This window comes from Tenebrio molitor, chromosome 6, assembly GCF_963966145.1.
Source record: "Tenebrio molitor chromosome 6, icTenMoli1.1, whole genome shotgun sequence".
NCBI classification, from domain to species: Eukaryota; Metazoa; Arthropoda; class Insecta; order Coleoptera; family Tenebrionidae; genus Tenebrio; species Tenebrio molitor.
This window is the reverse complement of record NC_091051.1, coordinates 22,144,480-22,159,063: the sequence shown is the minus strand read 5'-3', so window position 1 is coordinate 22,159,063 and position 14,584 is coordinate 22,144,480. Positions and strand designations below refer to the sequence as shown.

The 14,584-nt window shown below is 33.4% G+C and overlaps 1 long non-coding RNA gene across 1 annotated transcript in view; it reads right to left on the bottom strand.

Annotated features, from left to right (window-relative positions):
- Nucleotides 1–1,868: 1,868 nt before the first annotated feature.
- Nucleotides 1,869–14,584, bottom strand: part of LOC138133993 (uncharacterized) — a 237,460-nt gene continuing 224,744 nt past the window's right edge. Inside the window, exon 2 of the long non-coding RNA XR_011160602.1 lies at nucleotides 1,869–3,717. This is a non-coding gene — a long non-coding RNA (uncharacterized lncRNA). The remainder of the gene's footprint in view (nucleotides 3,718–14,584) is intronic.

The following is a 14,584-nucleotide window of genomic DNA, read 5'->3' as shown; positions in this document are numbered from 1 at the left end:
CGGATTATTAGCCAGCCGTGGAATATCCTCAGTGCTAGTGGAGTAAAATCACATATCTAGCTCGCTTATTTCTGAGGGTAGGTGATTCCAAGGTATAATTAAATGAGACCTATACTATCTTGTAGAGGACATTTTGGGGTATAAGGAATGGTCATCTACAATTTTTTTTAATAGGACCGAACTTTGAAAACGGCATTTATACGTAGTTGTGGTGTAGTCCGAAAAACTACGTTTCTCGTAACATTTAACGCTGTGTTAATTCAACTATTGAAGCTATAATTATGATTTTCTGTATATTTGTAGTAAAAAGTACAGCGCTTCCAATAGTGAATCGGAAATTTCGTAAATATCGATAGTTTTGAAAAAAATAATTAATAAATTTAGATCAATCAAAAATGCGCATCGTAAACTTCACTCTGCTGGGACCTATGTGAAATGTTGAAAATTTCGATACACATGCAGCGAGTCAAATGTAACTATGGTATTGTAAAAGTTTTTAAAAAAAGAATTAAGTCGGTAGCCCGTATACTTTTTGAGAAAATAATTTTTTTTATTCGACGAACGAACGCGCCGGGCGTCTCCTGGCAGGCAGATATAACCCGGCACGCGTATTTAGTCGTCTATCGATGTAGAGATTGTAGCAGTCTAAAAACAATAATTGTAAAATTTTGAGTAGGTAAATTTTTTGTATTTTTGCTAAAATTTACCTATTTTAAATGCTTTCTTCGTCATCTTCATTCTCATATACCTAAACAAGAACAATCTGCAACATTTTAAGCCTTCCTTCATGCACATACATTTATTATTTTGGCATCATTGGTCTGTGCAAAAAATGTTCATCAGTTTTCTAATGCCATTAGGTATGGGATCCATTGTAGCTAAAACAGGTTGTAAAATGCCCTTATTTAGATTGGGAGATTTTAAATTGTATTAAATTAACCCAACACTAGAAAACGCACTAGAATACATTAATTAGAGCATAAGTTCATGACAAAAATGTTATAAACTGCTAGAAGGATATATTTCAAATTTTACCTGCGTTAGCTACTTCTTGCTCTACGTAGAATTTAATGAATTTTATGTCAACCAATCTCGCTGGACAAACTATACATGACTACACAACGATATACGTAATTGATAAATGCATCTAAAATTTGAGTGAAGTACGTAGTACTTACATAATAATAATTATTTTTTAATGTTAATACCTTAGCACATGTTGACCGAAAGCATCATCTGTTGGTGGCAATTTTTTAGCAGACATATTGGAGGTTGTAGTCAGTTTATACCTCAGTTGGTTTAATATGTTAATGGTCTCAGTTTTATTTTTTTAAAAAGCCAGTGCGAATTTAGTAGAAATTTTAACAGCCTCGGTCATAGGCATCGAGTTTAACTTCCCTAACTCTTTAAATGTTTCTAGATTTTTCAGAAGGACATTGTATGCTGTTTTTTTTTGCCGATTTTAAAACGTTAAAAAATGCATCGCTGGTAACACTTGCAAATTTCATTTTCAAGTAGGTACATATGTGCACTAAAAAAACCCATAAATCTTTTGACATACTTAAAATGAGCATATTTTGCAAAAGAGCAGGAAGTAAAAAAAGAGAGAAATGAACTGCAATTCAAACTAGTGTGATGAACCAAGTGGGTAATTCAAATTTCCCACCAGCGTCCATCTCATTTTTTTTTTCTACCAACATACGCAATGAAAATAACACCCGCGAAATTCAAAAATGGCCAAGAGCGCGTGATCGTACTTAGTTAATTTCCCTACGTTGTGTTTTTTTTTAAATACAAATTAAACATTACCAGATTCGTTCCAACAGGGTTTGTGAACCACACAGAAGAGTGCAAATAAAACAACACAATAATTAAAACCAGCTATTTATTCAAAGTTATCATTTTCGTTAACGCCGGGATTCATGAATAATAAAACGTCTCGGGAGAGGGCACCCAAGTCTCCTCAAATGTGAGAAGACTACTCATTTAGAACTCTAGGAAAATGGTGAGCTCTGGCCATTCTCCCAGACCCCCGAATGAGGCTCCGCTAAAAACCTCTCCTAAAAATACGAACAAGTCCGAAGTGACAACGTAGACGGGACAGTTAGTGAAAATTGAGCAAAACTGATTTAATAAACAACACAATTCAAATTCAAAAGAAAACAGGAGGGTCATGTACATTACAAACAAACAGTTACTTCGGACCGTTCGAGCGGGAGCGAGCACTAGACGAGAACCTTAGCATGTTTTCTCCTTTTCAAGTTAATTTACAATGTGCGGCAGATACGCTATAGAAGGAGCGAGTGGCCTTGGGTGGTCCGGTGGGTTGTGGCACCTATCCTTACGACTTTAACATTTCCCGCGTACCCGTGATTTAGTGCTAAGGGAAAGGTCCTACCTGCTTTACGTAAGTCAACAAATTGAGGTACTCTAAGTTCATCGGTTGAAGTGAACATTACTTTTCCACAGCAAAAGAAAACACAGCGCGCTTGTCAGGCTACACAGACTCAGGGAAAATAGACCTGATCACATTTCCGGAAGTGTGCCATGGAGCTCGAGTAAAACCCAGCATTCGACAAGTCCTGCCAAGCGTTAGGTTTTTGGGTCTCCCTTGGGGTGCAAATTTTATGAGGGCCGCGAGGTCGTGTTCAACGTTGGGAGGTTAGAGGAAAAACAAAACCCCGCAAACAGAGAGAGACCCTCGCGGTAAGGTCTAGAATTTACAGCTACAGCAAACTGGAAAAAAACAAACAAAAGAAGAAACGCGACAAATATTTGTTGACAGAACTATCTAGAAACACTTTCAATTTGGGATGGAAAGGTGGTAACAACCATTAACACATACATAACAATAAAACAAAAAACACAGTCCAGTCGACCCTAGCCTATTAGAGCCGGATCATCGACAAGGGGGGGCGCCCTGAATAATATGGAGGGCGCCCCGGGACTAAATGTAGTAGATCCCTAACTAAGGAACAACCCACGGAGACACCTGAAATATAAACATTTGGTTGCTACCGGGATGGAAAGTGGAAACTTTGCAATTTTGATTAAAGTGTTGAACAATAACTAGATGCTTGCCACACCAAAAGCGTCACTCGGAATAATTAGAAGGGGATCAAAAATGACGGAGTGCGCTTATAAAAAGTAAAAGCCACAGACCCACGCTAAAACTTGGCGCCCTTTTCTTTTAGGAAAGTTAGTGAATTGTAAAACCAGATTTGACAACAAAAAACGTGATCCGTGCAATTTTATAAAATTTACAAACCTAGAACCAGGCGGCCTTACTCTCCTTCACAAGCTTACAAATGTTAAAAGCGTGATACATGGGGATGGTCGAGATAATTGCGGATTTTATACAATATGGTGGGAACATCAACAACCCACGTGCGACCATCATGATAGTTAAAATACATTTCGCGCGAAACAGACATAATTTTAGTACCGCAAACATACCTAGTTCAAAACAGAAGCTGGACAACAACATTTAGCACAGTTCAATAAAAACAACTAAAATCGCACAATTAGCACACAGAAAAATACACGGTACTTCTGTACTACTCTGCGGTCAAGAAAAAGTGCCCTCCAAAAAAAACATGGCCGTTCATCCCCTGTCGACTTTCACCCACGCCCCCAAGCGGCCGCCGACGGTACCGAACGCCGGTAATTCTATAGCTTCATTGGCGGTTAGTTTTGAATTCAAAAGCGGTTATCTCACTAGTATAAAAATAATATTTTTTGATGTTGATTTACTTTGAAGACATTTTTCTTAACATTTTTTATAGGAACAGGAGAATCGACGAAAAATAATATTTTGCTTTTTTTTTGTAATGGTATTGCTTATCTATCCATCTTAAATTAAAAAAAATAATTAAACAATAAATGTATGTGCATGAAGGAAGGCTTAAGATCTTGGAGTGATTGTTCTTGCAAAAAATGTCAGAACAATGTTTCTTGTTTAAATGAGGATGAATATGACGAAGAAGAAAGCATTTAAAGTAGGTAAATTTTAGCAAAAATACAAAAAAACTATATACTCAAAATGTTTGTCTTTAGACTGCTACAGTCCCTACGAGTACATACAGTGTGGAAATTACTTATGGAATAAATTCTATAATTTCACAACTAATGACATTTGTCGAACACGCTGAAACAGGTCAATTTTCATTTCTCGTAATACTTATTTTAAGTTACTTCACTTGCTCATGACGTCATCCATTTTTGAGCTATTACGTCATCACCAATTTTTTTAAATGACAACCTCCACTTTTTTTTCTCTTTCTGATAGACCTGCGTATTTTTTTGAGAAAATGACAAATTTTACTTCAAAACTTTAATTTAATTTTTTATGTATTTATTTTTTTTTCTATGTGGTTATTTAAAATCGGGGATTTACTTCAATAGACCAAACAATTTAGAAGATTTACGACACAGAATTCGCGCTGAAATAGAACAAATTAGCCCTAACATTATTGAGCGCGGTGTACAATGTTTACACTCCTGTGTGAGTGCTAAATAGTTGGCGGGGGGCAATTTCAACATTTGCGTTACATTTTATTGTTAACCTTAGATGTTTGTTTGTTTTTGTTTGAGGTCAATTAAATTTTTTACATTAAAAATTAAATTAAATTTTTGAAGTAAAATTTGTCATTTTCTCCAAAAAATTGTTATGTAAGGTACCAATTTTTTTGATTCACCGTTTAGGTAGTAAGAAGGTCTATCAGAAAGAAGACAAAAAAGTGGGGGTTGTAATTTTTAAAAAATGGTGATGACGTAATAGTTCAAAAATGGATAACGTCATGAACAAGTGAAGCAAATTAAAATAAGTACTATGAGAAATTCCTTATGCCCCAAAATGTCCTCTACAAGATAGTATAGGTCTCATTTAGTTATACCTTGGAATCACTAAAAGTCATAATTTCAGTCCGATTTGGCGATTTTACTCCAATATGCGTCTTGTAATAATTTCCTTACAATTTCTGTGAAAAGTGGCAGCCAGGAATTTGTATTTAGCGATTGTTGAAAAAAAAAACTGATGATTTTGGGATTTCAGTCTATGATAATATCTAATTACTTCACGTAAAAATTTCTAGAATAAAATAAGAAACAAATCGAATTGTAATGTATTTTTATTTAATAATATCTCGAGTATCTGTAAAACATCGTAAAATGAAGCTTCCATTTCACTGTAGCATTATTGAGACGACAAAATTCGAAGTTTATTTTTCGAATTATTATAATGTAATTTTTGAATTATATTTTTGTGGAATCTGTTAATCATAATTTTAATAAAAAGAGAAATGAGATAATGTAAATGAGTTTCGCAGGTTAAATTTCTAAAATATTTCATAATTGTTATACATTCTTTTTGTATACTTACGGTTACCCTGTTGCCTAATTTATAATTTTCATAAAATGTCGGAAAATTTTTGATCAGAATGCTTATAAAAGCATTAAATTCATTAGATGGTCGTTTCAAATATTTGATGTGGGTAATATTAAAATCTTTAGCGAAAATGAAAGCTTCATTTTCTTCTAAAGGCTCCTCTAAACATTTTAAAAGTACATCTGCACAATAATTGCATTTAAATTTGTTTAGTACAGAATTTGCTAAATATCCAGCCACGTAAGTATTTGTACATGTTTGTAACGAAGCTGGAGAATCATCTAAAACTGCATCTTCCACTTGTCTGTCTTCATCTTCCAAGCATTCATTTGCTAAGACATTACGAGTACCTTTAAGCATAATAAATAAATATTTTCAATAACGTATGGGACTAAAGTTTGGAGAAAAAGTTCGTAGTGTGTGAATTAACCCTAAAGAACTGAAGATTTGCTCAATATTACAGATAAACATTCAATATTGTTTAAACTTTAGTCCCATACGTTACACACACTCACACACAGAGAATACTATACCTTCCAAATCTGTCGTTACTGGGGCATTGTTTAAGAATGGTGTGCCTTCTACATCACTACTAAAATCTAAACAACATACATCAAAATCAAAATATACAGAACATTTCAATAAATAGGGTTTACCCACCTGGTACGTATGATGACTCTACAGCATTATTTAAATTGCTCACTTCTAAGTTCTCAATGTCTTCATCTACTTCGCAATTGCTTGCGTTTATGTCTTTTTGAAGTCTTATGAACATATTGTGTTGCATCGAAATTCTGAATTGCTGGACAGTTGGAAATGGATTGTATCCGCCTCTGCTACGAATTACAGAAAAAAAGTTTTCAATTGAGTCCTGATTTAAATGTGAAGTAAGTAAATATTTGATGTTTTCTTTTTTCAAATCCTCCCAAAGTGATAGTATTCCATTAATTGTCAAAATAAATCCGTCAATGCAATAGACATTAGACTTTGGTTTTAAATTTTGCGACGTAAGTTTTATGTTTTGAAATAACTTTTTACCTTCTTTTAGAATATCTTCAGGGTTCTTATTAAATACTGATAACGGACGTTTATTCTTGTTGCGATCTAGGAAATGTCTGCTATTTAGTGCATCAAAAATGTTATTCATATTTTCAATAAATTTCGCAGTATCCGTAGCAGAATCGCTAGTAATCTGTTTCAATTGCACTGCAGTGTGTAAAGCTGACGACATTGTGTGGCTGAAAATCTGTGTAGCATATTTCACTCGCATCTTTTGGAAAGCATTCGGGTTTAAATGTATATCCGAAATTTTGTTGAGAGCTCTAGTCGTGTTACTTTTCTTATCGATCTCATAAACCTGTCTAATATCGTCCCACGAAATTTTTTTATTTTCAACAAAAAAAATTATCTTTGGATTCATAAGATTGTTCCTAACAGATTTTGTTAAATGTGGTACATCATAAAGGGTATAAATTTTAGAGTTGTTGACAAAAAAATATGGACGTTCCTTGTTGGTCCCCAAAAGTGCAAATGCGCCTCTATTGTTAGACCCTTGATCGCAAACAATTGCCCTTGGCTTTATAGAAATAGATAACAGTTTTTCTATAACTCCTTCAACTATCTGCTTCAGTTTCTCCTTTACAATTGGGCCGGCACTTATGTAATAACAAAATGGAAATTTCCATTTATAATAAAGTCCCCGCAGGTAGAACACAAGTGCAGAGTTACCTATTTTATTACATTTTCCCAATGTACCCAAGTCTTCATATCCCTCAATTTCGTCTAAAGTCCAGTTAATTTTTAAATCTTTTTTTAACGATATTTCGTCCATTAACAGAACAACTTCTTTTTCTTTGTCATTCATACTTTTAGCCTTTTCGGATAACTGTTCTATTAACTTCGTATCTAGCCCTGTTTTTAAATTTGTAATTTTTAGCCAATTGTAAATAGCTTTTTCAGATGGTAATATAAATTTTAAATTATTTCGTAGAAATTTGTAAGCGGATGGAGATTTGTAAAAAATACTAAGAGCTAATTGTTTTTGTTTTCTTGTCCACGGTGTTTTATGTGTATGAAAACATTGCATTGTAACAAATGTCTTTAATGCTGTACTTCTTAACACTAACAATGACATTACAATGTTAAAATATCCCTTTACAGAGGTTTTCAATGACCTGCTTTTTTTTAGTCGCTTATTTTTTTGATTGCTATAGCGTAACTCTTTCCTTAAATCGCATATTTTGTGGCGAAGTTTACAGCATCTTGGAGTCAAAGATGACGAAGGCATGAACAAAAATCTATCGCTAATTTTTGAGGATCTCTCACTTGCCGTATCTGATGAGTGTACATGAACATCGGGATCAGGATACTTTCTTTTTCTTTGGTAAGTTTTACAACTTTTTGGGCTGGATGTATAAAGTTGTCCTTGTTCGATTCCATTTCTTTCAGCAGATTGTTCTGCACGAAGCTTCTTGGCCGGTGGAGATGATATTTCATCTAGTAAAGACAAATGCGCTCATGTGGGACAATAGTCTTCCCGAATTTGGTTCGTAAATAACTATTACCTGTTCTGTTCGATTTTTTTGGGACTGCGTTCTTCCTTAAGTGTTTGTTCCTTGTAGAAACGACGATATCATGTTCGTGGAAATGCTTCTCGCATACTTTTCTAAATTTTAACTCGCTAATGTCTTTGTCTGTAAGTTTTATATTACCACAATTTTTCACCCACTCTAAAACTATTTTATCATCACGTATTGGAAATTTAAAAAACGATGTTCCACAGTTTTTACTCGAGATGTTAGTGCAACCGACGTAACAACACTTATGATGATAGCTCGGCATTTTGTAATGGCAACCCTAATTTCGGCAAGCTAATTATTACCACCTCAGAATCTCAGATTGAAGATTGAACCAAGGATTTGAACACTAAACTCGGCGAAGATTCAAATGGCGAATATGAAGTTTAAAGGGCATGAACTCATGCAATGGAACAGAGCGAAATGGAGCTATGGCAAAAAGTGAAATAAAACAGGGTCACTGAGGTGGGGACGCGTGACAATAACTTGGAGAGGATCACCGAAAATTTACATAGCATTGCATTTAATTATGCAACTTCATTATAATAATTTATAAAATTTTAAATCCGGTATTAACATGATCACAACCTTTTCTAAAGAATAGAAAATTTTGATTAGAGGCTTTGTTTTGGAGATATCGTGATGGAAACGAATTTTTTTATTATACCTGAATCATAATCCCTGTTTTTGACACTAAAATGCGTGCGAAAAAGGGCCTTTAAAACACTAAAGCTTTAAGGGTTGCTTAGGTAACAACAAATTCACCTACATTTTGAACAATGATAAATACACATTTACACACAATTTAGAACAAATATACATGGCAACGAAACAACAACAATTGACCATTTCTATATCAACGATTAATGACACAGATTACTTCGAAAAAGGTATTTCAATTTACTTTTTTTGTTATAATTTTGAGATTGTAATGCGGGTATAATAAAAAATAGCGTATGATACACGTTTGTAAGGGCCTTTAAAGCACTTGCGACATTAAAAGCACTCCGCTGCGCGTCGTGCTCTTAAACTCGTCGCGCGTGCTTTAAAGGCTTCCTTATAAACTTGTATCATAATATACTATTTTTTGAAAAATTAATTATATTTTTAACCATGTGAAACTGAGATATTGAGGTTTCAAGTTTTGTTCTATTCCGTCCCCTCGTAAGCGACATTTTGAGAACATTAATATATTAGGTATACAACACTATTGCTCAACAATATAGCAAACAAATATTAATTTCTTCTTCTTGATGATCATCTATCTAACTCATTTTTTAAGTTTAATGCCCTTTGGAATCGGACGATTTTGTACGGTCTTGGGATTTTAAAACCTCAGTACATAAGCTTTTATTTTATATACAACTCAGCTTGTAACAACTAAACCCCCACATAACTTATTTTTATTCATAAATATTTGAGCGCCGAGCACATTATTACTAGAAATGCACCGTGCGACGGTAGAAAGACAAATGAAAACGAATCCACGAGCGGAGCCGACAAAAACCAGGCGGATTTGCGTTGGTGTCGCCATCCCAGTGCCAGGCGGATTTTCCGGCGTATTTTGTTCCCATAAGGTTGCAAGTCTTAATGTTTTTATAGTCAAAGATTGTGACCACAACGAAAAACATAGTAGGCGCTGTTTAGCTGTGTGCTGCATCATTGCCGTCTTAATCTCTACAGGTCGCTATGTTGAAATCGTGACGTCACAGTAAGAGTCTAACCTGTTTCAAACAGTTTCGTCGATTTTTCTAAAAAAAGTATTGTTCTCGTATTTATAGTCGTTTTGTGTGTTCGTTGTTTCATTAGTTTATATTTTTTGTTGTTTGGACAGTCATTAGTTTAGGGTTTGTTGTGTTCGTGTTATTATAAAATAGTTTTCAAATATTCAATCGAGGTGAATTAAAATATCCGACACAGTTTTCCACTCAGATAGCTGAACGAGCGTACAAAATTTTTACAGTTTGTACATCTGAAACATACGAGAACATGTTTCTCAATGATGTTCCACGACAAAAAGCTGTTCTCACCACTTTAATGCTCGAAATGTTGAGAAATGATAACATATATATGTCACTTCGGGTGTACCACAGGGCTCTGTTTTGGGTCCTTTGCTGTTTCTGGTTTTTATTAATGATATTGGTGACAAACTAACTGTACCTTTTTTCTTGTTTGCCGATGATGCCAAGTTGTTGAAACAAATTAGCGAATGGTCTGACTGTGTTACGCTACAGGCAAACTTGGACGAAATAATGAACTGGTGTACAAGAAACAAGCTCAGTCTCAACATCAACAAATGTCAAGTGATGTCTGTTTCTTTGAAAAAGGAAAATATCAGATTCGATTACACCTTAAGTTTGAATCTCTTGAACAGGCCAGAAACAGTAAAGGATCTTGGTGTAATTTTTGACCGTAAGTTATCGTTTACAAGCCATATTGATCATGTGGTGTCTGATTCTATACAGCAGCTGGGTTTTTTGATTCGAAACTCGCGGGATTTCCAAAGCAGTCGTACTCTCACAATGCTTTTTATGCTTGCATCATATGGCAGCCGCATCATAATATTCAAGCAGCTAAACTAGAGCAGATCATACGAAAATTTCTAAAATACCTTTATCTTCGGGATGTTGGTGAATATCCTCCCATTGGTATTGCGCAGACATATCTTCTAAATCGTTTTGACTGTGTCAGCTTTGCTACTTCTTGCAAAAAAGCGTTAGCAATATTTGCTTTCAAACTCCTGCATAATATTTTAGACTGTTCGGAAATCTTATCCCAGTTTGCATTATTTTAATGCTGGATCTCGAGGCACGAAATCGCGGCATTATAGACTCTTTTATCTGCCAGCTCATAGAACAGACGTAGGCAAATTTTCACCATTGTGCAACATGTGCAGATTGGCAAATGACCTGCATTGCCAATTGGACCTATTTTCTTGTACCTTGAACTGCGTCAAATCGAGAAATTTCAGCAGTATTTGATACATTTGCATATGCAACTGATGTCAATCTAGAGCATTCAGGCTATACAGATACTTCTCATTCTCTTGATGTCATTAATTTTTAACAAAACCCTATAATTGGAATTCTTCTGTTGGGTTCTTTGAATAATAATAATAATAATAATAGGCAGAATATAGCCTAAGGGAGTCCGTTTCGGCTCAGGGACGCGAGGGTCGCGGGTTCGATTCCGACCCAGGGCGGAAAAAAAGGCTATAATCTATCTCGTGATTCGGAAGTCACGTTAAGCCATTGGTCCCGGTCTATTGAGTTGGTCATCACGCCCCTCATAGATTTGTAAACCAGTCCTAGACTGTGTAACAACATTTTCATTTTATAATAATAGAGTGCCGTGACAACTGTCTAAATGTCAATAAATTCGCTCTCTAATAAAAACGCGCCAAATGTTGTTGCAAGTGCTTCACTGCAATCCAATGGTGCTACAGAAGTTAGAAAACGCAAAAAATGGACTATGGAAATGAATATTTTCATTATACGGGAATATTTTCGGATCACGAAACTACAGGATGTTGCGAGTACTTACAGGCTTGATTTATTTAAAGCGTTCCAAAGTAAGTACCCCCAGTTTCCTGTTACTATTCAAAATTTAGCTGACCAGAGGAGAGCCATTATGAAGAAAAACTATATCCCTTCGGCAATTTTAGAAAAGATCAAAAATGATGTAAAGTTAGAATTGTCAATTAATTATTCTGACAATAATGAAGTTTGGTGGTTGAAATTCAAAAAGGTATATTATTATACTCATGTCACATCGTGAGGAAATTCCTTAACATTGACACAGAACATAAAACACAAAAAAGTCAAAATGTGGAGGCGAGACGCCGGTAATTATGTTGATAAGCACTGCACTATTACTTGATAGTATTATCCGTAATAGTGTATGTACTCCGGCAAAATTGCCGTGCCGCCGGGTGGAGGTGGGATACGAAAAAAAGTTTCTAATAATTTACTCCAAAATTCTGTTGAACCGCAAAGTTTACAAAGTTTATCTAATCATAATGACTCTTTCTGTCTAATTCTCGATTCACCAAACACCATACAAACAGACATACATAATTTAGACTTGAGTTATAATGATATACATGTTATTAATCAAAATTTTTACTACCATCAAAATTTTAAAAAACAAATTGAAGATGAATTTAATAGAACTCTGAACGAATTTGAACATATAGAACCATTTAATAGACCACTATTACCTAAACAACAAAGCTCCAAAAAATTCTTTGCAATGATTGAAATTTTAAATCAATTCATTTTACCTAAATTTGTAAATAACACCACAAGTTTTAAAAAATTACACAGTATTATATATCTGTGGCGGTCGTGAAAAAGTAGGTAAGTCGAAAATGTTAATTTTTCAGGGCAACGATTCAAAATTCCATATCATTCCTAAAATCCTGTAATTAAATAGAAACTTCTTTCTACCTGTACTTGCTTTCAATATAAGTCAATTTTAAACTGTGAAAATCTGAATTATTTAATTCCATGATTTATTATTAAGGTGTAAACATCGTTAACTCATTTTTGAAATTATTTGACTTACCTACTTTTTCACGACCGCCACAGATATAGTGGAACTTTAACAATTATCAGATTAAATGGATCAAAAGAAATTGGCCAGACAAATAATATAAAAGCGAAAGAATTACCAAAATGGGAACAAAGACTAAATAAACGTATTAATAATTTTTTTTTTTTCAGACGAGATTTAGGTAGAATAACTCAATATTTAAAGGGTATAAATTCTAATCATCTAAATAATTGTATTCAATCTATTTTAAATAACAACCGAATACATTGTTTAAAATATAATGAATATAATAAAACATTAATAGAAATCAAAGACACTTTATTACAGAAGTTAAATATTTATTCTAAACGACTCAAAAGATATAAAAATAATAAACAACGGAAATTTGAAAACAAACTATTTAGAAATAATGAGAAGTTGTTTTACAAAAATTTAACAGATAATAAAACTCAAACTAATAATGGTACACCAAATATAAACGAAATTAAAGAATTCTGGTCAAACATATGGTCCATTTGACCATATGTTTGACCAGAATGAAGTTCAATTTAATAATCAGGCAGAATGGATTCCTCATTTAAAAAATGATATACCAGATAGTAATAACCGACATCATATTCAAATTAGCCTTGAAATTTTAGTTAAAAATATTAATAGTTCACATAATTGGAAATCCCCTTGAGGTGACCAAATTCATAACTTTTGGTTAAAAAAATTTACTTGTATTCATAAATGCTTACTTGATCACTTTAACGGATTTATTAGGGAACCTAACACATTTCCAGAGTTTTTGGCCCATGGTATAACATATCTGAAACCAAAAGATTCCGATACTAAGAATCCATCAAAATATAGGCCAATCACATGTCTACCTACAATTTATAAAATTATGACATCTTGCATTAAAGTAATAATTTACGACCATTGTCAAAAATTAAATATACTTAATGAAGAACAAAAAGGTTGTGTTAAAGAGTGTTTTGGTTGTAAAGAACAACTCATAATAGATACGGTAATAATGGAACAAGCTAGAAAAAATAATAGAAATATTTATACCGCATTCATAGACTACAAAAAAGCCTATGATTCAGTACCACATTCATGGTTAATTAAAATTCTTAAAATTTATAAAATTAATTTGGATTTGATTAACTTTTTATCTCATGTTATGACATTTTGGAGAACTACTTTAAATATATCAATAAACAATACTAAATTAAAATCCGAGCCTATTCAAATTAAACGGGGAATTTATCAAGGAGATTCTTTAAGTCCTTTATGGTTTTGTCTAGCCATTAATCCTTTGACAAATCTGTTAAATAGCACTGGATATGGTTTCAATATTAGACTTAATAATACCACACTATCCAAATTAAATCACCTTCTTTATATGGATGACATAAAACTTTATGCATCAAAAAAGAATCACATTTTATCTTTACTAACAATAACTGAAAATTTCTCAAATGATATTGGGATGAGTTTTGGTATTGATAAGTGTAAAATGCAATCAATATGTCGCGGTCATTACGAACATTTAGAATATATAACTCAAGAAGGAGAAATCATTAAAAATTTAAATAAAGGAGAATTTTATAAATATTTAGGTATTAATCAATCAAATCATATTCAACATTCAATTATAAAAGAAAATTTAGAAAAGCAATTTTACTTAAGAATTAAATCTATTTTAAAATCAAAATTAAACGGTAATAATTTAATTAAAGCAGTTAATACATATGCTGTTCCATTACTGACCTATTCTTTCGGTGTTATAAAATGGTCCAAATAGCTATTTATGTAATAAGTACATAATATAGGTCTTTGTGGACGAGCCCTATAGTTTATGGCAGAGCGAGCTTGCGAGCGAGGCTAATAAATAGGGCAAGTTCACAAAGCCTAATTATGTACGAATTACATACAAAGCTTTATGTTCGATTGTGAAGTTAAGTTTCTTTTAGATACAAAATTAATAGATTCTAAAAATTACGATAATTTCGAAGTGTTCTGTTTTTGTTTCTGTGGTTACGAAATTATTTATTACTATTTATTTGAAAACGAACAGTGT